Source organism: Gopherus evgoodei, chromosome 5 (genome assembly GCF_007399415.2).
Source record: "Gopherus evgoodei ecotype Sinaloan lineage chromosome 5, rGopEvg1_v1.p, whole genome shotgun sequence".
NCBI classification, from domain to species: Eukaryota; Metazoa; Chordata; order Testudines; family Testudinidae; genus Gopherus; species Gopherus evgoodei.
Genome location: NC_044326.1, coordinates 134,636,953 through 134,656,938, shown reverse-complemented (window position 1 = coordinate 134,656,938; position 19,986 = coordinate 134,636,953). Strand labels below are relative to the sequence as shown.

The 19,986-nt window shown below is 50.9% G+C and overlaps 1 protein-coding gene across 3 annotated transcripts in view; it reads right to left on the bottom strand.

Annotated features, from left to right (window-relative positions):
- The window catches only part of RBPMS (RNA binding protein, mRNA processing factor), a 133,943-nt gene that overhangs the window by 100,591 nt on the left and 13,366 nt on the right, over positions 1-19,986 (bottom strand). The gene's annotated exons all lie outside the window — the stretch shown is intronic.

Below are 19,986 nucleotides of genomic sequence, written 5' to 3'. Positions count from 1 at the left end.
ATGAATCTTACTTCCAGAATTCAGCATTAATTAGGAAATTAGAATCTACCCAATGAAACCCATCGGAAGTCTTCAGCTGCCTTCGACACAGCAAGTCAGACTGTGTTGGTAGCTCATATTACTCTAAAATAATGCCCTGACAGTGTTCTGCCTAGATCCCTTCTGTAGACAGGATCACACCATGTTATAACCTCATAACCATCCTGTAGAGATTAGGTGCCCATGGTCTCCCTGGCAGTGAAATTGAGGAAATAAGCCCTGAAAGCCCACAATGGTATGTAATAATAGCCAAATCCTCTTCTAAGCCTGACTGACAGTTATGGTATGTCTACAATGCATGCTGTAAGCATTTCAGTATAGGCACTACCTATGCTGATGGGAAGGGTTCTCCCATCAGCAGAGGTAATGCGCTGCCCCGAAAGATGGTGGATGGAAGAATTCCTCCATCGACCTCATGTTGGCTACCCCGGGAGTTGGGTTGGTCCAGTTACATCTCTCAGGGGTGTAGTAGCTATGCAGATGCAATTTCCCAGTGTAGACCAGCCATTGGCAAACGTGGTACGGTCCTTGTCCTTAATTCAAGGTACATCCTGACATTTAATCATGGAAAGATGCATTTTCAGCCATGTGTTTCCTTCCTCTCTGGGTGGGGAATCTCATCATAATCTGCTCCCTTAACTTGCACCTTCCTTGAAATCATATTTCAAATGTCTGTGTGAAACACTCTGCTCTGAGGCTAGTCAGAAAGACATGAATCCTTGCTCAGAACACCCACGTTTCCCCACCCCTGGACTAGCTCACTACCCCTGCAGTGCTCCAAAGAGATTTGCTATCAGTGCCTTTCCTCCGGGCCAGGGACACTCGAATAGACACTCAAAGGCTCAAAAAGCCAGGGGGGATAGTCAGAAGAGGGGGAATTGCACTTGAGACGCCCGCCTTTTAAAGGGGAACCTTTGCTCTTTACATTCTGCTGGACAAACAGGATAGGGCTATATGACAACAGGCTTCCCCGCCAGTCAGGGAGCACATGGACCACTGGTTTGGGGCCAGATTGGGGCTTCTACTCTTAGGTCTCCCAGGTCAGCTCTATTGTAGCCAATGGGCCAGATCCCCAGATGATGGAAATCAGCTGTAGCTCCACGGAGTAAATGAGGCAGATGCACAGCTGGTGTAGAACAGGTCACCGGCACTGGCGTCAGTAGGCCAGGTTCCCAGCTGGTGTGAACTGACATAGCTCCGCTGGAGACAATGGGTCAAATCCCTGGAGCTCCACTTTCGCCTAGTCTGACTTACTCCAGCGGAGGATCTGGCCCATGAGTCACAAGTCCATATACCGAGCTGTGGGGTGTTACAATGTTGCTCCCAAGAGATCTTTCCGTCCTTACTCCTCCTTGCCCACAGACCACGGCCCAAGCATCTGCCTAGAGAATCACGTCTGCATTACCACTCAGTCACTGGCATGTCAAGGTGGAAGCTGGAACGGGAATGTAACAAACTCACCCAGATGTTTGCCAGCACTTAAAATAGCCTGATGTTTACACCTCTGCAGGGAGGCTGGTAACCTTACAGAGACTACCTTGAAGAGCGAGCAGGTGAGTAGGGTGACCAGATGTCCCGATTTTATAGGGACTGTCCCAATTTTTGGGTCTTTTTCTTATATAGGCTCCTATTACCCCCCACCCTGTCCCGATTTTTCATATTTGCTGTCTGGTCACCCTGGTGAGACTGGGTGGGGAGACTCCCCCAGAGGCCATGCTGCTGGGACTAGGGAGGAGTGTCAGAGGGCAACCACCTGGTGTAGGCTTGAAAAGCATACACACTCCACCAGTCTCTTCTCAGTTTCACCAGCACCCCTGGGCAGAGGCTCCTTCATGCAGAAGTCTGCAGGGGTCACAGACACGGGACCAAATGCACGTAACCAACAAGGATCCCCGGACATGCCCTGGTACAGGGAAGTTTCCAGTTTTCAGGGACACATGGCGGCTCTGCACAAGAGTTCATCTCAGCTCTGTGACCCAGGGCAGCTTGCCAAAGAAAGGTCTGTCTATCCAGCCTGAAATGTACCGCAAACGTTTTTAGATGACTGTGTTATTGCTCGATGAAGGGGAGTTTCAGCACTGAGGCAAGCTGACCTCAACACAAGGAAACTGCTGCTCTCTCTGCAAGCGTATTCTGGGTGAAAACAAGATTCAGGCTTCTCCATTCATGTGCAAGCCAAATATCAGCAAACTCAGCCCCAAGTAAAAATCTTACTCCACCCCGCATGTGAATGTGAGGTGGACTGTCTGAGCAGTATCAGGATATCTATAAATTGAAGAGGGAACAGAAAATGATGAAGGAACATACAGGTTATCTAACAAAGACCTGTGGCTTTTTAATAAATTTCCAACCGGAGGAGAGGTGAGCATGTTCTGTTCTCTGCTACTGCCAGATATGAAAGGTCACAGCAGTGCCCATTCCTCATCGGCTTATCCAGCAATTTCGCTCCAGACCACCGTGAAATTGATTGGCCTCTCCCATGCTTGTCCACCCAGTAAACACCAAATCCCAGTTAGTATTTCCTTGATGACTGAAACTCAGGGGTAAATAACTGAAACCATCCCAGCCTGTCAAGCCTGTGTGTCTGGCTGGCTGGGAACAAATGTCAGTGTGCCCTGACAACATGAAAGCCAGACAGGAAGAGAGGCTAGGGAGGGATCTCTTTCTCTCTGAGCACCTTGCTGTATTTAATGTGTTTTTCCTCACACACCCGTCAGGCAGGGTAGACTTGTTATCCCCATGGCACAGATGGGATCTGAGGCACAGAGACACGAAGGCCTGGATCCACAAAGGCTCCTAACTGTCATGGATTTCAGCAGAAGTTAGGCACCTACAGACCTTAGTGGGCCAAGGAGACGCAGGGAGTCAGCAGGGGGCTGCACTGGAGTGAAGGCTGCCTAGGGTGGAGGAGAGGAATGTCTGCTTTTAGCGAAACGCTCAGTCAGCCCAGCCCCCAGCCAAGCTCGTGTGCTCAGATGCCCATAAAACTGCCAAGTCAGGACAATTTCTCTTCTTTACATTTGCTTCTTCCCATGCAGATAACCGATATCTATCCAAATCTCTGGCTAGCTCTGGAGTGTGAGCATTCCTGGTTTGTGTGACAAATAACCCCTGGCTGACCTACAGGCAGACAGCTATTAAATGGAGAAGGGTATCCTAGACTGGCTACACCTCACTGGCCTAGTGCACACAACTCTCGTGTCAACGGCGGGGATAATGCTGGGGGTAGCTCATTTGATATCTGACATGACCGTGCATAATCCAGCTCTATTAGCCCATCGAGGAAAGACCTGTGAGCCCAGAGCACGTTCGCTGGCTATGGTGAAACCTGGAAGAGACAAGCCAGGCACGGCGGTGACAGACGAGCATGGCTGCTGCCCTCTGTGCCAACATAACAGACAGACCCAGGGAATCTTTCTGCCTGGGCTTTATGGCATTCTCCACTTTTCAGTCCGTTAATGGGCTTTTATCAGAGTCATAAAACTGCTTTAATCGGGAAGCTTCATAAAAGCACACACAAGGTGCCAGCAGCAAACTGAGGTCTCTTCTTCTTTTTCTATAGATATATATATGTATGTATTGCTTTTGGACACCAGGGGATGAGTCTCAAAATCAGTTGCCTTCGTTTCTGTTTAGATACCTAAATAATGTGGCCTCACTTCTCAAAGCGCTGAGCTCCCAGCGGCTCCAATGGGGTAAAATCCAGGTTTCTGGCTCACAGATCATTCTTGTGGCTCTTTTCAGAACTCTCTCCAAGTTTTCACCGTCTGCATCAGAGGGCAGACACCAGAACTTGACCCAGACTCCAGTAATGGTCTAACCAACCGCTGTATGCTACATAATGCCAGCTCAGTTCTTCTGCTTCTACGTCAGTCATCTCCCTTCCAGACATGCTGAGCTCCCACTGAAGCCAATGGGAACTGCTAGTTGCTCAGGTCTTTTCACAATCGGGCCACTGATTTCCGAGTTAGGCTCTTATTTTTGAACCTCTCGGCCTCCAGTTGCATGGTTTGAGCCAGGAAATGCCCAAGTTAAGGTTGCCCATGCTGCATCACACCCAAGACACTGACTTTGGGCTTGTCCACACGCAGACTTGGTGCACGACAAGCCCAGGTGTGCATCTTCAGCACCTCCAGCCTGCCACGCACGCCCTGTCCGCGTGGAGCCTGCTGCCACGTACTCACAGTTCCCTGGCATGCACAGACCTACCGCTGCTTGGAATGTGAGTACAGCCATGTGCACCCCTGCACTGTTAGCACGCGCTAGCAGGGTCCACACGGACACTTAGTGTGTAGCAGGCTGGTGCGCTGCAGAGTTACACCCAGTTTGCCACACCCGAAATCTCCATGCAGACTCTCCTAGACAGTCGCCAGCAGCGGGAAAGAGCAGGGCATGGCCAGGGGAGACCAGCAGCAGTCACCAGGAAGGGGGAAGCCCTACCTCATTCACGACAGAAACTAGCAGGCATGACGGCATGAGCAGTGAGCATTAAAGTGCATGGGGAATGAGCAGGGCAGGGAGAAGCAAGGGGGAAAGGGCAGGGTTAAGCTGATCTTGGCTTTTATGGTATCCAACTAATGTACGAAGCGATCAAAGCCCTGGTTGCTTTAGGAGTCCAAGCCATCACCCTGAAATGCCCGTAGGAGCAATCACAGGTTCTCGAGCCTTGGATGCGTGCAGAATGGAAACATCACATCTAGTGTGGACAAGCCATGGGGGGAATCCTGCCCCCTCAGAAGCCAATGGGAGCTTTGCCAGAGATATCACAAAGGGTCCAGATCCCATCCAGGATGCTCAGGGCCAATGTTGGACTTTGGAGGGACGTCTTCAGGTGACAAGGTGGAGCCACCTACCTCATTTCACCTATGATCTCGGCCAGGTCCGGGGTGAACACCCAGGTCCCCACTTGCCCACTGCAGCACTTCTTGCAGGGCCCTGAGCATATCTGTTGTCTTGTGAAATTATCTCCAGGGCGGTGGGGAAGCATCCATACCCTGGAACCTATCGCTGAGGGAAACTCATTCCTTGCACAGACAGGCCTCGCTGGATTCCTTGTTTAATCATTCCTACCTTGGTGACCCCCAAATGAAGTCATCAGGAACTCAGTCAAAGGAGTAAGACTGAGTCCTTTGTCCCCTGACATTACTGCTGGGCTTCACCTCACGCCCTATGAGTTCTCACTGGCATGGCTGGACCTGCATGTTCCTCCGTCCTTTGATGTAGGATGGTTTCAACTTGCAGCACACAAACAAGAGAGACTCCAGTTAATATTAGACCCAGATCTTCCCCGCAATCAGCAGCCAGAGTTACTGACCCCCGACGATCCCTTCCCCTTGTAATTACACTTGACTGCCAGCCAGCGCCCACAGCACTTCCCCCTGTCCTTCGGCTGTGTAATATGTAAGCTAGCTCTGTCATTAATAACCTAACTCGGGGACGTCGGCTCCGCTCAGAGACTTCTCCTGATGCTTTATAACAAGGTCATTTAGGCCTAAAACCCCCAGCCCAAGGTACTGATGCTACAATTTGTCTCACACTGTGCATTGCACGGGTTACAGAATAACCGATACAGAGCCTAGCAACGGGGTTAGAATGGCCATACAAAGGTCCATCTAGCCCAGCGTCCTGTCTTCCAACAGTGGCCAATGCCAGGTGCTCCAAAGGGAATGAACAGAACAGGTAAATCATCAAGTGATCCATCCCCTGTTACTCATTCCCAGCTTCAGGCAAACAGAGGTTAGGGACACCATCCCTGCCCATCCTGGCTAACAGCCATTGATGGACCCATCCTCCAAGAACTTATCCAGTTCCTTTTTGAACCCTGTTATAGTCTTGGCCTTCACAACATCCTCTGGCAAGGAGTGCCAGGCTCTTATTTTTGAACGGTGCGTTGTGTGAAAAAAACAATTCCTTTTGTTCGTTTTAAACCTGCTGCCTATTAATTTCATTTGGTGGCCCCCAGTTCCTGCATTATGAGAAGAAGTAAATAACACTTCCTTCTTTACTATCTCCACACGAGTCATGATTTCATAGACCTCGATCATATCCCCCCTCGGTCGTTTCCTTTCCAAGCTGAACAGTCCCAGTCTTGTTAATTTCTCTCATAGATGCCACAAACACAGGACACCCAGCCTCTTAGGGAATCGTCACTGGGCCAGAGGTGTTTAGCCACTCGGCACCTCCCCTATCTCTGGCCTTTCGTATCTGAAGCAGGCTGGGACAGCCTTTGCCAGAGAAGCCCCTAATGCCAAGGGAATTCCTTGGCAGACAGATTCAGCTGGTTTAGGGCCCTTTCTGCCAGTGTAAAGGGGTCTTATGGGGAGCATGAGCTGGGCCATTCTCAGTGTGGGAGTGACGGCGATGGAGCCATGCCTTGGAGCCCCAGCACCCCAGCAGGACAGAAAATAGAGGCTTTCCTGACCAGTGTGGGCTACGCTCCTGCCTTGGATGTTAGGCCCAGATTCTGCCACCCTCCCTCACTCTGAGCAGCACCTTTCTCTGATGAGGGGAAGAAGTGGGCCCTTCCTGGGCCTCTCTTCTGGATCCAGCCCCAGGCCCATGGGTACTCGCACTGGGGTCGAGAGCAGCCCAACCAGTATGCCCAGGGCTGGATGACAGCAGCAGGCACAGCCTGGGAGCAGATGTTAGTCTGATAACTGGCAGCTCTGCCCAAGAGGGGAGAAGCATGGTTCTAGACACCAGGCCGCTGGCTACTGATACAAGCATCTATGTAACCTCATCACCTAACTCTGTTACTTCCCTTCCACAGAGACCCCTGCTTTGTGTCTTCTTTGCAGCGGGAGCCGGGGAGCAGGGATGCCATCCCAGGGCAGGGCTGGGCTGGCCCATGCCAACACAGAAGGGATCTGGGCAAGGAATGCAGCAGCTTTGGGCAGCCGTACGGGAACCGTTTGAGTGAGCGTTGGCGGAGCGTTTAAGAAGGAAGAGTTCCAGAGTAGAGTGTACGGGTGGAGAGTCGACAACGAAATTCGTTTGATTTTATCTTTGTTGCAAGCTTATTTTCATTTCTTATTCCTTCCTTTCTGGATAACTACCCAGCATGTTGGGACAGAAGATTAATAGCTTCAATAAAATGCAACAAGACGTTCAGTTTGTTCCAGGAAATCAAGAAAAACAAAACTAACCGGTACAGAAAACATTTCTGGCCCTCTAGCCTGACATCACTTACACAGTCGTTCCAGAATAATTGGGGAGGCCTCATTAAACAGCTCCATCAGTATCAGGCAGTTCAGATTTTCAGTTTAAAACCCTTTATTGTTATTCACGTGTTTATCAAATGAATTTACACCACTTAGGCTTGGAGTACAGATTTTGCTCTCTTTGAAGTTGCAAGCTAGTGGAGTCTGTGTTCAGGAATCTGAAGGAGTTGAAATGACTCCTTTCGGGAATATTACACCTTGTGTCGGATGCCCCTTGCTATCCTGCTAATCTACAAATGGTTTTAACACTTGAAACTTGATGTGGCTGTACCGTAAATAAAGTGCATTCAGAGGCTGGGTAAAAACACCGAATGCAGCACAATGAGCCCCAAACATTTAGTATCAGGAGTCAGGCTCCAAAAGCATGAGATTGTTAAGCCAATCATGAGATTTTAAAAAATAACAAATTCTTTGTAGCTGCTTTCTGGCTTCTGAGTGTTTAGGAAGCAGCATCTGAGTTGTGTTTTCGAGCTTTTTTCACAAGGCCTGGCAGAAATTTTTTTCTGAAATGAAAGTTGAGATTCTTACCAAGCCCAGGGGTTTGAGAGATGCACCCTGTGACGAAGTGGGACTGTTCTTAATGTTTCCTCTGAATACTGTGTGGGTGCCTCAGTTTCCCCTATGCATTAAAAGTCTCCAGTGTGCATAAATGGCTGACAATCTGTCTTCTAGCAACAAATGGCCAGGGCCTTTCCCCCACTGCAAGGGGATGGCTAATGGTGAACAAAGAGATCAGGTAACCTCCTGGTCGGGAAAGAGACAAAGGCCAGAAAGGAGGGGCTGCAGGGGGTTTCAGCGGGGAGCTGGCTGGGGATGGGAAGTGAGGGCAGACGGGGTTATCTGGCTTGCTGGTCCCAGAATGGACCTGGCTGAGGGGTCCCGTTCTCTGTACCTGCAAGCTCTGTTTTAGACCATGTGCCTAAACCTGTTTTACTGTCTAGCTGAGAGTCACGTCTGACTGCGAAGTGGGGGTGCAGGACCCTTTGGCTTCCCCAGGACCCTGCCTGGGCGCACGGAGGGGCATATGCTGTGGGAAGTGCATGGAGGGGCATATGCTGAATGCTCCAAGGAGAGACCCAGGAAGGTGAAGCTGTGTAAGCTTCTTGCCCTGAAGACAGTCTGCGCCAAGGGAGAGGAGGCTCCCCAAAGTCCTGACTGGCTTATGGGGAGCAGTTCCAGAGCATCGCCCGGGGACTCTGTGACACACCCAAAATCACAAGACTTGCAATAAAATCACCTAGCAAGGCTATTAGCCTTCTTGTCAATACCAGTCTATTCACGCCAAGGAAACAAATAGATACAGAACTCTCTAGCTACTGTTGACATCTTCAGTTAAACAAATCATCCCATGCCCTCCAGGAGCCAATGAGGGCTTTTTTCCCCTGCTGCTGGGCCCTGCCGGGGAGCTGAGTGGCAGTGGGGAGGAGAGGGCAGCTGTGTCATCAGGGAGATAGTAGGCAGGGAGAAAGACCCCAGGGAAGCTCCTTTTCATTGTCCATGGGGTTGGTGGACAAATGCCCCAGCTTCTGTGTTCGCAGCTTGTCCCCAGCAACACCAACCCCGTGTGCGCAAAGTCAGGTCTCCCAGCACCAGGGGATTTTAGGAAACAGGGAAGTTCTGGGGGTTTTGCCATCTCGTGCTGGAGCCTCAGTTTTCCTGTTTTGATCCATCACCAGGAGGGCCAGAAACTTACTATTTTTAAATGGAAGCTAAGAATCTAATATACTCACATGACTCCAGGAGCTGGGGCTTTATGAAAATGCCTCCTGGCACAAGCCTAGTGAGAAGATGCCAAGTTGCCAGCACTTCTTCCCCCAGGCTCTGCAACATGGAGAGCGGGCAGGGGAAGCAGCAGTGTCTGCTTGGGGCAATGGAAAACTGCACCCCAAAACCACATGTTCAGGCGCCCCAGAGTGCCCTCTGGTGAGTGTCAGACAGCATGGCACCAGCAACGGCTGCTTGGCCCGAAAGCTGGAGCTGAGAGCTGCGAGATCACGAGCAGCATTTTAAAACACTGCAAAAGCCATGAGATGTGAGAAACGGGCGGCAACTGGGCACCCCAAGCCCAAATTCCTCTGAGCTCTGTAAATGAGGGACCCAGGCTACCTTGGCCTGTCACAGACAGCCAGTCCCTGGACAGCCCAACAAGCACCGCTGGTCTTAGCAGGTGGCCTGATCAACTGCAATGCCTGACAGTCCATGGCTGCGAGTGCTCCTGCCCCTGCCTCGGATGCGGCCTGCCTCACTCTGACTCCTCACTTCTGACTTCGGCCCGGCAGCTGGCCTCTGCCCCAATTCCTGGCTACTGACTCCCGCTCCGACCACTAGGCATGGCTGCCCATGTCCCGCTCTCTGACACCCGCAAAGGGCAATGCCAAAGCCTGCGGGCTCTCGGGCAGCATGGCACTGCCTCTGTTACTGCAGAAGGGTCTCCATATGGTAACGTGGTCCTCGCATCTGGCTGGCTAAACAGAGAGTTCCTGGACCAGATTTTCAGAAGGGCCCGGCCCCCACATTCTGCCACCAACTGCCCAAAAAGCTCAGCTGGCACCTACCTAGAGCGGCTGGTTGTCAGAAGTGTGGGCACCTGGGGTCTCTCGTTGAGAACAAAGGAGGATTCCCCCCACACACACACACACACACCTCTGAGTGCCCTAGTTGCTGCAGGCAGGCCAGGCCAGAGTGTTAGCAGAGCTTAGCAGCAAGTCCAGACAAGCAAGACATAGGTGGCTGCAGAGATCTTTACAGAAGTTCATCAGGGGACATCTGGACAAAGCCGCAGGGAAGATGGTGAGCTCGCAAAGAGGCTGGCGTGCTGCAATCTCATCTATAATCTCACTGGCCTGGGGCCAGAAATGTAGTGCAAGATGTCAAAATCACCATAAAAGGAGAAAGAGCCAATCCCAGTGCGTCTGTCAGTATTTATGTGGGATGTTCGTCTGCAAGGGTCAGATACGTGGCTCCAGAGCAGTTTAACCTGACTTTCGTTCCCTTGCCACGAGAGCCAACGCTCCGCCATGGCTTCATCGGCATTTACACACGTCCGATCCCCAGCGCTGAACGCATGTTCATGTTTGTGGCCAAAGCAGGAGCTTTAACGACCCATATATAGGTCGGAATGAGCACTATGCATGCAGGCTCGGGGACTGAAAAGCAGACAGTCTGGGTTCAGGGCAAAGCTATCTCAGCCATAGCAGACTGGTATCTGTCGCGGAGGAGATTTGGATTCAGTGCGCCCAGACCCCCTCCAAAGACACTGCCCATGGAGGCTGCTCACACAGGACTAGCGAGCAGCAGCCCTCTCCAGATGTTCCATAATGTGCACAAAGGGACATGGGGAAGGGCTGCTTCTGTGTCTGAGCATACTATCTGGCTCCATGCCCTGCCCACTGAGGAGAGAGATCTTTACCGAGTGTGCTGAGAGGCCAGGGATACATGCTAGGGCTGCACAGCAAGCAAGCCAGCAGACTGGACTTTGCATGCCAGGATCCAGTGCCATCCCTTAACCAGGGTCCTCTTGAACCCCAGTCCTCTTTCTCCAGGTCCACTCCTCACACTACATCCTGGGTGAAGGGTCACAGCACCTGGGCAGCAACTGGACCTGCCAGCTGAATGGAATAAAACAATCCAGCAGGCATTTGAAATGGCATGTGCATTCCAGTGACCTGGCCAAGGCTGGACTGCCTGGGAGAATTACTGGAGCCCCAGTCATGGCCCATCCTAGGAGTCGCAGTGTCGGGAAGCGGATGGGGGTTGAGAACATTCAGCTCCCTTTGGCCGCTATTAGAAATCGGAGTTGGACAGTTGTTAAAAGGTGAATTTACAAAAGAAAAACCAATTTTTTTCTCCCAAAATATTTAAGAAGCAGCATTTCATGTACAAGAACTGTGACACTCCCCCACTTCTTAATTGGCCCTGAATTCTTTCATTCCTCATCTACCCAGGAGACAGGTCAGCTGCGTCCTGTTTGATAATCAATTATTTTTTTAATCAATTACTAATACAAACCAGCATTTATTCACTCGTCCTGGGTGCTTTGTTTTAGTGATTTCGACTCCTTTGCAATGATGTAAAGTGACTAAAATGTCTATCATGCCAGAGTTTTCTTTTAAAATCACATTTACCAGTGAGCCCCTTGCTGCAAAGCTGGGATTGCCAACCCCAGACACTCTAAAATCCTGAGTCTGCCCTCAAAAAATTAGAGGATTGGCTGAAATATCGAATATGTTTTTAAGAAAATAATACATTTGGTTTCTTTTTCTTTTCTCTCTGGTGCCTGAATGTTTAGGTCAGGCTCGGGTCAGATTTTCAAGCTTCTCTCTGCATCCACAAGGGCTAGAAACTTACTTTTTTTTAAATGGAAGCTGAGATTTTTCACATAATCCCAGGACTCCGGGAGCCAGGACTTCAGGAAAATCATCACATATCGTGAGACGTACAAATGAGCAACACTGAAAACAATATGAAAAAACAGAGCTGGGACCTGACACCCCAAAATGACATTCTGCTCACACTTTCTCCTCTCCAGTCTTACATCCTTCAGCTCCGGCTACTCAAAAACACAATGGACGGCTAGCGCTCTAGGGCCAGACTCGACCAGCCCTACTCATGTGGCGTAGAACCTCACTCTGTTATTCATGGAGTACCCGAAGCAGAATCAGGTCCATAGCTGAGGGAGTGGCATAGGAAAATAACTAAAATTCCCCCAGAAAATCCAACTGTTCTCTAACGCTCACTGGTTAAAATCTGATGCTTGGTTCTCTCCTCTGGAGAAAACAGAATGGGTTTTCACCGAAAAACAATCCAATATTAAGACTCTATCACGCTAAGAATCACAGACTCATAGACTTTAAGGTCAGAAGGGACCATTATGATCGTCTAGTCCGACCTCCTGCACAACGCAGACCACAGAATCTCACCCACCCAGGGCCGGCGCTACCATTTAGGCAGCCTAGGCAATTGCCTAGGGCGCCAGGATTATTGAGGGAGTGGCATTTTGCCAGGGGGGCGGCAGGCGGCTCCGGTTGACCTGCTGCAGTGGTGCCTGTGGAGGGTCCGTTGGTCCGCGGCTCCGGTGGAGCTGCCGCAGTCATGCCTGCGGACGGTCAGCTGCTCCCGCGGCTCCGGTGGACCTCCCGCAGACATGACTGCGGCAGGTCCACCAGAGCCGTGGGATCAGCGCGGGAGGCGGCAAAATGGCCGTGCGCCTAGGGCGCGAGAAACCCTGGCACCGGTCCTGCACCCACCCACTCCTGGAACAAACCTCTGACCTATGTCTGAGCTATTGAAGTCCTCAAATCTTGGTTTAAGGGTGCAGAGAATCCTCCAGCAAGTGACTCGTGCCCCACGCTGCAAAGGAAGGTGAAAAACCCACAGGGCCTCTGCCAACCTGCCCTAGAGGAGAAAGACAGACGGATTCTGTTCTCACACAGCCGCAGGATTGCTGACTACGTCACTGCTGGGCTAGACTCTGCCCTGATTGCACCTACGAATGTGGAGGGAAATAACTGAGGGTGGGTGCAATGCGCCCAAAGGATCATGACTGCTGGGGGTGATGTGAGAGCCAGAGAGAACCCAGCCTGGCTCTCTGAGCACAGATACGGCCTCACTGGGAGGCAGAACACGAACATTTTGCCTTGTAAACTGAGCACCTTTGATCTAGGCTCACTGAGTCTACAGGCTGAAATTCCACAGGGCCACTTCACAGAACTGCACTTTGGGAGCCACTTGAGAGGGACACCTCAGCTAAGCACCTTGTGAAAGTCACCCCTTGCTACCACCAGTCCATTAACCCCTTCAGCCAGCTCTCAGTGAGGTCGAGGGGCAGGATTTACTCTCCTGTTTCTCCCTCACATTATACTCCTCTAGGAGCTTCATACACTCTTCACTGCTGTTCTCAGTGATTTCCTGGGCACCCCTTCTCTGGCACTGACGTGGGCTCTGGAGCAACTGAAAGAGAGACAGCCGGGAGTGAAGGATGGGAGCAGAGGCACTGGCAGACTGGATCAGATCCGGGGGCTGGTAAGAAAGAATCCCAGAGACCCAAAGAAATCCTGAAATTCAGATCCTCTGCAGCCCAACATAGATTTTATAATTTTGACCTACAGTTTGTTAGAGAGAAAAGTTATGAGAAGTCCTCTAAAATTAGACCTCAGAAAGCCATGGCATCACTTTAATAATGCCTTGTTTTCTTTGAGAGTTCAAATTCAGGTCAGCCAAGTTTTAAACTATAAAATTATATTGCAGTGTTAGTCAAGGAGGGGAGGGGGAGATGGGGGAGTGCCGGTTAAGAGTCATCTTTAAAGGATCTCTTTTCTGGTGTCTATACCAAAAAGTACCTCTTTCCTGAGCCCATCAGATCATCAGCATTTGGGGCAGGAGGGGACAGGTATTTCTATGATCTAATTTAATCAAAGCTCCACATTTCCCTTCTGCAGACGCCCCCACAGCCTGGACACACAGACATAAAGGTTAGATTTGAGGCTTGTCCGGCTTTGCTCAGGCTTCCACAGTGCAGAAGATTAGGAGAGTTTAACAGAACCTGCAGACAAGGCCACCCCCACCTCATCCTCTCCATCAAGAAGCTACAAGAGGAAGAGCCCCTAGAGTGACCAGAGGTCCTGATTTTACAGGGACAGCCCCGATATTTGGGGCTTTTTTTTTTAATATGGGCTCCTATTACCCCCCACCCCCGTCCCGATTTTTCACACTTGATATCTGGTCACTCTACGAGCCCCAGAGAAGCAGCGCTGGAAGTGAGACGACAGCTGTCAGTGAACTGTATCTCACTCACGCCACTGCATGCGTCTGGGCCATTCAAACTCTGGGGGCAAGCCTGAGAAACAATCCTGGAATGTGCCCAGGTTCCCTAGATCCAGCAGGAGGTAACTGTAAGGTACGTGCCCATGTGCAGCAAATCACCTGTTAATGCCACTAAAATGAACGACCTTTCCACAAAGTCTTAAAGAAATGTCACAATTAGTAACCACATCCCGACGGGGTACAAACATTTTCTCAGAAATGGCTGCAACTTTATGGGCCTGCTTCTGCATTCATTCCCCTGGAGTAGGGGTTTAACCTGTGCGGGGTCGCTGGGAAATGTGACCAGACTGGAGTGGCGGCGACCTATCCCCGTGTTGTACAGCAGCGAGGGAGTCCGGCGTGGCAGATGGGGTCTGTGTTTGAAGCATCTTCAATTGAAATCAGTTGAAATCAGACCTAACTGGCGATGTTAGTGAAATGTGAAAATTAGACCTGGCGTTTATATATTTGTTTTGATTTCAGTAATAAAAAGGGACCTGGCCAAGGCAGTAGATGCCTGGGCGTGTATCAACAATACAACAAATCCCTGGAGTGTATCATTATGTTACATTAGTGGAGAAGTCAGGGAGAACATTATTTCTAATCTAAAAGGGAAACACTCAGATCATCTAGCCCACAAACTGTATGTAAGATCTACAGACAGACCACAGGAAATGTGTGCTTTGTTCTATTGTTATGTTACACAGCACCCTCCTGCACAGATTAAAACAGCAAGTAGCGTAGGTCCTACATAAACAATACTCTGTAAAGCTGCTATGTTCAGAGTGGGGAGCTGGCACCTATAAAAATGAGGTGGAGATGATACACAAATGTAGTTTCTCCACAATAATTCTTGACAAGCCGTGCAGATGTTTTCATTAAACGTTGAAAAAGACAAAGATTTTACATGGAAATTAGGATGGTTTTGCCTTATCTGCAGAGAACATTCCAGGGCCTCACAGTCCATAGGAAAGGAGTGAAAAAAGCTCCAAAGATAAAACTTTTTAGAAAGCCTGATAAAATCAGTGACTCAAGTCTGACAGCCCCGTCCTCAAGAGTGGTGTTAATTTACCCTGGGAATGACTTGCAGGCCAGAGAAGAGAGTGAGCAATCACAGCTCCCTCCCCAGATTGCAGCTGAGCCCCAGAAACAAAGCAGGACCACAGAAACCAGAGCTGACACAGCACAGGTTTGCAACGGCATAAACCGGGGGGCAATTCTGCCGTTCATGCTACTTTTCAGGAGCCTGAAGAAGGGGTTGCTAGAGGGCCCAATACAAGGAAACCAGAGGGGTGAATCGTCGTGTCGCCGCATTTCGAACCGACAGCAGATGCTGCATTGTTACTGTGACAGTGGAAGAGCAGAAAATTGTCAGGATCAAAAACCAGGCCACACTAGCTCTGCTTCAAGCTGGCTTTTCACAGATTCATTGATTCCAAGAAGGGACCTTTACGCCCATCTAGGCTGATCTCCTGCAGAACCTTCCCCAGTGATTCCTGCACCCAGACCATAACTTGTGGTCGAGCTAGAGCCGCCTGCATGGACCCCTCTGCAAGAGCAGCGCTTTAGCAGGGTTGGAGCGATGACCGCAAATACCAGCTCCTATTGCAAATGTATGAGAAGGCACAGGGCATTGGGGTCTTAAGCTTATCACAGGGTGGAGGAAAAGTACAGAAACCCAATGGCCTGATGATGCCTCTGGGCTTGTGTGGTTGGTTATGATGATGCCGTGTAGCTGACTAAACACGTCATGGCAGCTGCAGGCTTTGGATCCCAGACATCAGCCAAATGAGTGTGACGCTGTTACACCTGCCATATGTAAAATGTACTATTTGGAGCCCCTGGAAAAGCAACACACAGCCATGTGTGTTTTGGCTACATGCTCAGTGAACATCTGCATGTCGCCTGCATGCAGTGGGGCTTGTGTCAAGGTGCAGTTAATACTGGTGGCGGCCCAATTGCCAACTTGAATAAAAATTCTTCACCCCTTATACGACTGAAAATGAAACAACCTCTGAGTGTGTCTGGACAGAAATGAACGATCAGGAATTGTACCTGGCAGAGAGAGGAGGCGAGTGAAGACTTTGGATTATTCACCCCAGCAAAGTATGGCCAATGGTGGTGTTTCCATTTGTGAATCCCCAGCCTTGCTGTGAGGCCCTCACACACACCCACTGCTGTCTCTGCAGCAACCTCTAGCTACAAACTAGTGGCAGGAGTTGGTGCAGTGGCTCAGAGGTGACACATAGGGACACAAAAAGGAAATTTGAGATTTTGAAATATGGAAAATTCTTAAGCTTCCTAAAACTCAATTGATTTTACTGATTCAATTCAAAAATCAGGCAGAGCCTCTTCTCTGGCCTTAGGTGAAATTGTATAGTGCCTGGGGGAAAACTTGGGACAGTGGGATGAAATGAGGCCTGGAAGAGAAGTGCAATCTCAATTCCTGCGCTGCCCTGTCCTCGTCCAACCCACGAGGAGTCTCCAGCCCTGCTTTAAACCAGGCCAGGCTACCGCATTTTAACCAGAGCTTGGCCAGCCCAAATGGTGGAGGGCAAAACGTTTTAAGCTGAGTTTGCAAACTATGGTCACTCCAATAGAATATTGCTTTCAAACGCGCTCTCACTGAGTCAGCTGGCAGTCACCCGTTAGGCCCCAGTTGTGCCATGCAATCGGCTAGTGCCACCCTCTTGCTAGTAGACTGTAGTGCAGGACTGGGGCCCTGACCCAGATCCTCCAGACTTCTCCCCACATCTCACTCCTCCCCTGGCTACCCCAGTCTGCTGTGCCTACAGGTCATCATACTGCCTCTCTGGCTAAGCTAAAGCGATCCTGGGCCCGACTGCAGACTACATTACACCTGGCACGGTCTAGCTGTTCAAACAGCAGCAACAAAATATTTGCATTCATATTCTCTGCCTCCTTCTTAGCCTAGCCCAACTTACTAGCTCTTCAGAAAGCTGCTGTGCACGTGGTCCCTTCTCCATGAGGCCTCTCTCTCTTGCTGCTCGTTCAGCAGTTGTCAGTGGAAAATGTTTCCTTCCCATATCCGGGACAGACCTTGTATTTTTCTGCACAGAATTTCATCTACAATATGTCACCCAGTTCCTGAATTTAGCTAGGTCCTCCTGGCCCTGCCCACAATCCCCATCCCACCAGTTCTTCTGCTGGCTCTGACTGCTCTGGGCAAGTCCCACATGTCTCTGGCCTCCCCCTTCGCACCCTTTCTCTGTGTGTTCTTGGCCTTCCAATACCCTCTGAACACTGATGCCTTTCCAGACCTGGCCCATCTCCCTCTACCCATTCCCTGCCCTCAGCTGTCTCTCTGACCTCTCCTCCCAGATGCCTCACTGCTGTGGGGCTGGAACAATTTCTATAGTGGGGGTGCTAAGAGTCATTGAACCAAACTGGTAGCACCCCCCCAGCACCCCTAGTGCCAGCACCTATGCCTCACTGTCCATTTAACTTCAAGGGCCGTAACAGACTGGATCACCCCTGGCAGCCGTCTCCACTCTCCTGCCCATCTGATAGTCTCTTCTACCCTTTGGACCTGCAAAGCTATGAAAAATGCCACTGTCTCACTCAGGTGTGCTCGGAAAGGGGGCTACTGACCTTGGTCACCAAAGCCAAGGTTTTATTGCTGTTTTACTCCTACATGTAAGGGGACTGTTGCCCCCTTACTAACATTCAGTGGGGGTGTTTGGTTGCTAGCTCCCAGCACTAAAAGGAGAAGGATCGATGGCAAATCAGGGCCCTGAGACTGACGGTCCCCAGGAACAATGGAGAGAGGCCAATGCTCCAGGTCAGCCTGACTGACGGGGCAGGCAGGCTAATCAAGGAGACGGAAGGCCAGGGTGGGTCCCATCCTCCGTATGAGCTGAAATTGCCTGGGTCAGACAGAGTGGGGCTGAGCTAAGGAGAGAGTAGGGGTCCAAGATAAGCTGCTGGGAGCAGAACTGCAGCCCCAAAGCCAGAGCACAGCCCAGAGAGAGAGACCTGCCCTGCGAGGGGAGCTGCAGCAACCGGAGCCAGAGAGGCCAGACAAGCAGCCCAGGAAGCAGGTGAGAGCTGAGAGAGAGAGACAGAAGCAGCCTGCAGAGCAGACCTGCCCTGGGAGCAGAGCTGTAGCAACTGGAGCCAGAGAGGCCAGAGAAGCAGCCCAGGGAGCTGGAGACAGAGCAGCAGCAGCAGCCGTGCTGAGGCAGTGTGGAGCTGGGGCTGGAGCAGTCCAGAGCTGGGTGCGGTGAGCAGCTGGGGAGAGCGAGGGGGACGCTGGGCAGTGGGTCCAGTACAGGGACACGCCTCAGCCAAGAGGCTCTGCAGGCCGGACTTGGAGGGGGATCGTAACCCTGACAGGGCGGGGGTGACACTGGGGAGAAGGGTCCTGCCATTTGGAGCCTGAGGGCATGTGGCCACTGCCAAAGCAAGTGTCCAACCCGCAGCGTCCCTGCAGCACAGCCAGGGCCTGAGAAGGAGGCCTGGGACCTACAAGGAACAGACTGTGAAGTGCCCTGATGTCCAGAGACACTATTTGTGATGGTCCCTGCCACAGAGCAGGGTGATGTGTTTTCCTTTAAGCTTTCCCATTTTTCCTTATTCTTTTTTAAAATTAATTGTTAATTAAATAACTTGTATTTGCTTTAAATTGTATGATGTGATCAGTGGGTCAGGGAGGTGCGCAGTGCAAAGAGAGTACCCCGGAGTGGGGACACCTTAGCTCCTGCCCTGGGTGATCACAGCAGGGTTGGGGGTTGAGCCCCCCAGGAATCCTGGGCCCAGCCTTGTTGGGGTTACAAGGACTCTGCCAGACAGGAGGGTGGAAAGGGAATCCTCAAGGGCAGGGAGGCCTCTGGGTAAAGGAAGTGGGAGCGAGGACTCAGATCTTTTCGCTAGCCCACTTCACTGGGGTAGTGCAGAAGCCAGGAAAGTTCCCCACAATAGCGGGACCATTCCCCTGCTTACATATAACCCCTGCAGAGTCCACCCAGCTCAGAGAATCACAGAATCATAGACTTTAAGGTCAGAAGAGACCATTATGATCATCTAGTCTGACCTCCTGCACAACGCAGGCCACAGAAACTCACCCACCCACCCCTGCGTCAAACCCCTGACCTATGTCTGAGCTATTGAAGTCCTCAAATTGTCGTTTAAAGGTGCAGAGAATCCTCCAGCAAGTGACTTGTGCCCCACGCTGCAAAGGAAGGTGAAAAACCCACAGGCCCTCTGCCAACCTGCCCTGGAGGAGAGAGACAGATGGATTCTGTTCTCACACAGCCGCAGGATTGCTGACTACGTCACTGCTGGGCTAGACTCTGCCCTGATTGCACCTACGAATGTGGAGGGAAATAACTGAGGGTGGGTGCAATGTGCCCAAAGGATCATGACTGCTGGGGGTGATGTGAGAGCCAGAGAGAACCCAGCCTGGCTCTCTGAGCACAGATACGGCCTCACTGGGAGGTAGAACACGAACATTTTGCCTTTTAAACTGAGCACCTTTGATCTAGGCTCACTGAGTCTACAGGCTGAAATTCCACAGGGCCACTTCACAGAACTGCACTTTGGGAGCCACTTGAGAGGGACACCTCAGCTAAGCACCTTGTGAAAGTCACCCCTTGCTGCCACCAGTCCATTAACCCCTTCAGCCAGCTCTCAGTGAGGTCGAGGGGCAGGATTTACTCTCCTGTTTCTCCCTCACATTATACTCCTCTAGGAGCTTCATACACTCTTCACTGCTGTTCTCAGTGATTTCCTGGGCATCTCTTCTCTGGCCCTGACGTGGGCTCTGGAGCAACTGAAAGAGAGACAGCCGGGAGTGAAGGATGGGAGCAGAGGCACTGGCAGGCTGAATCAGACCTGGGGGCTGGACATTTACTGACATAAGTTCAAACCCCTATAACTGACCGCACAGGGTTTGGCAGAAATACAA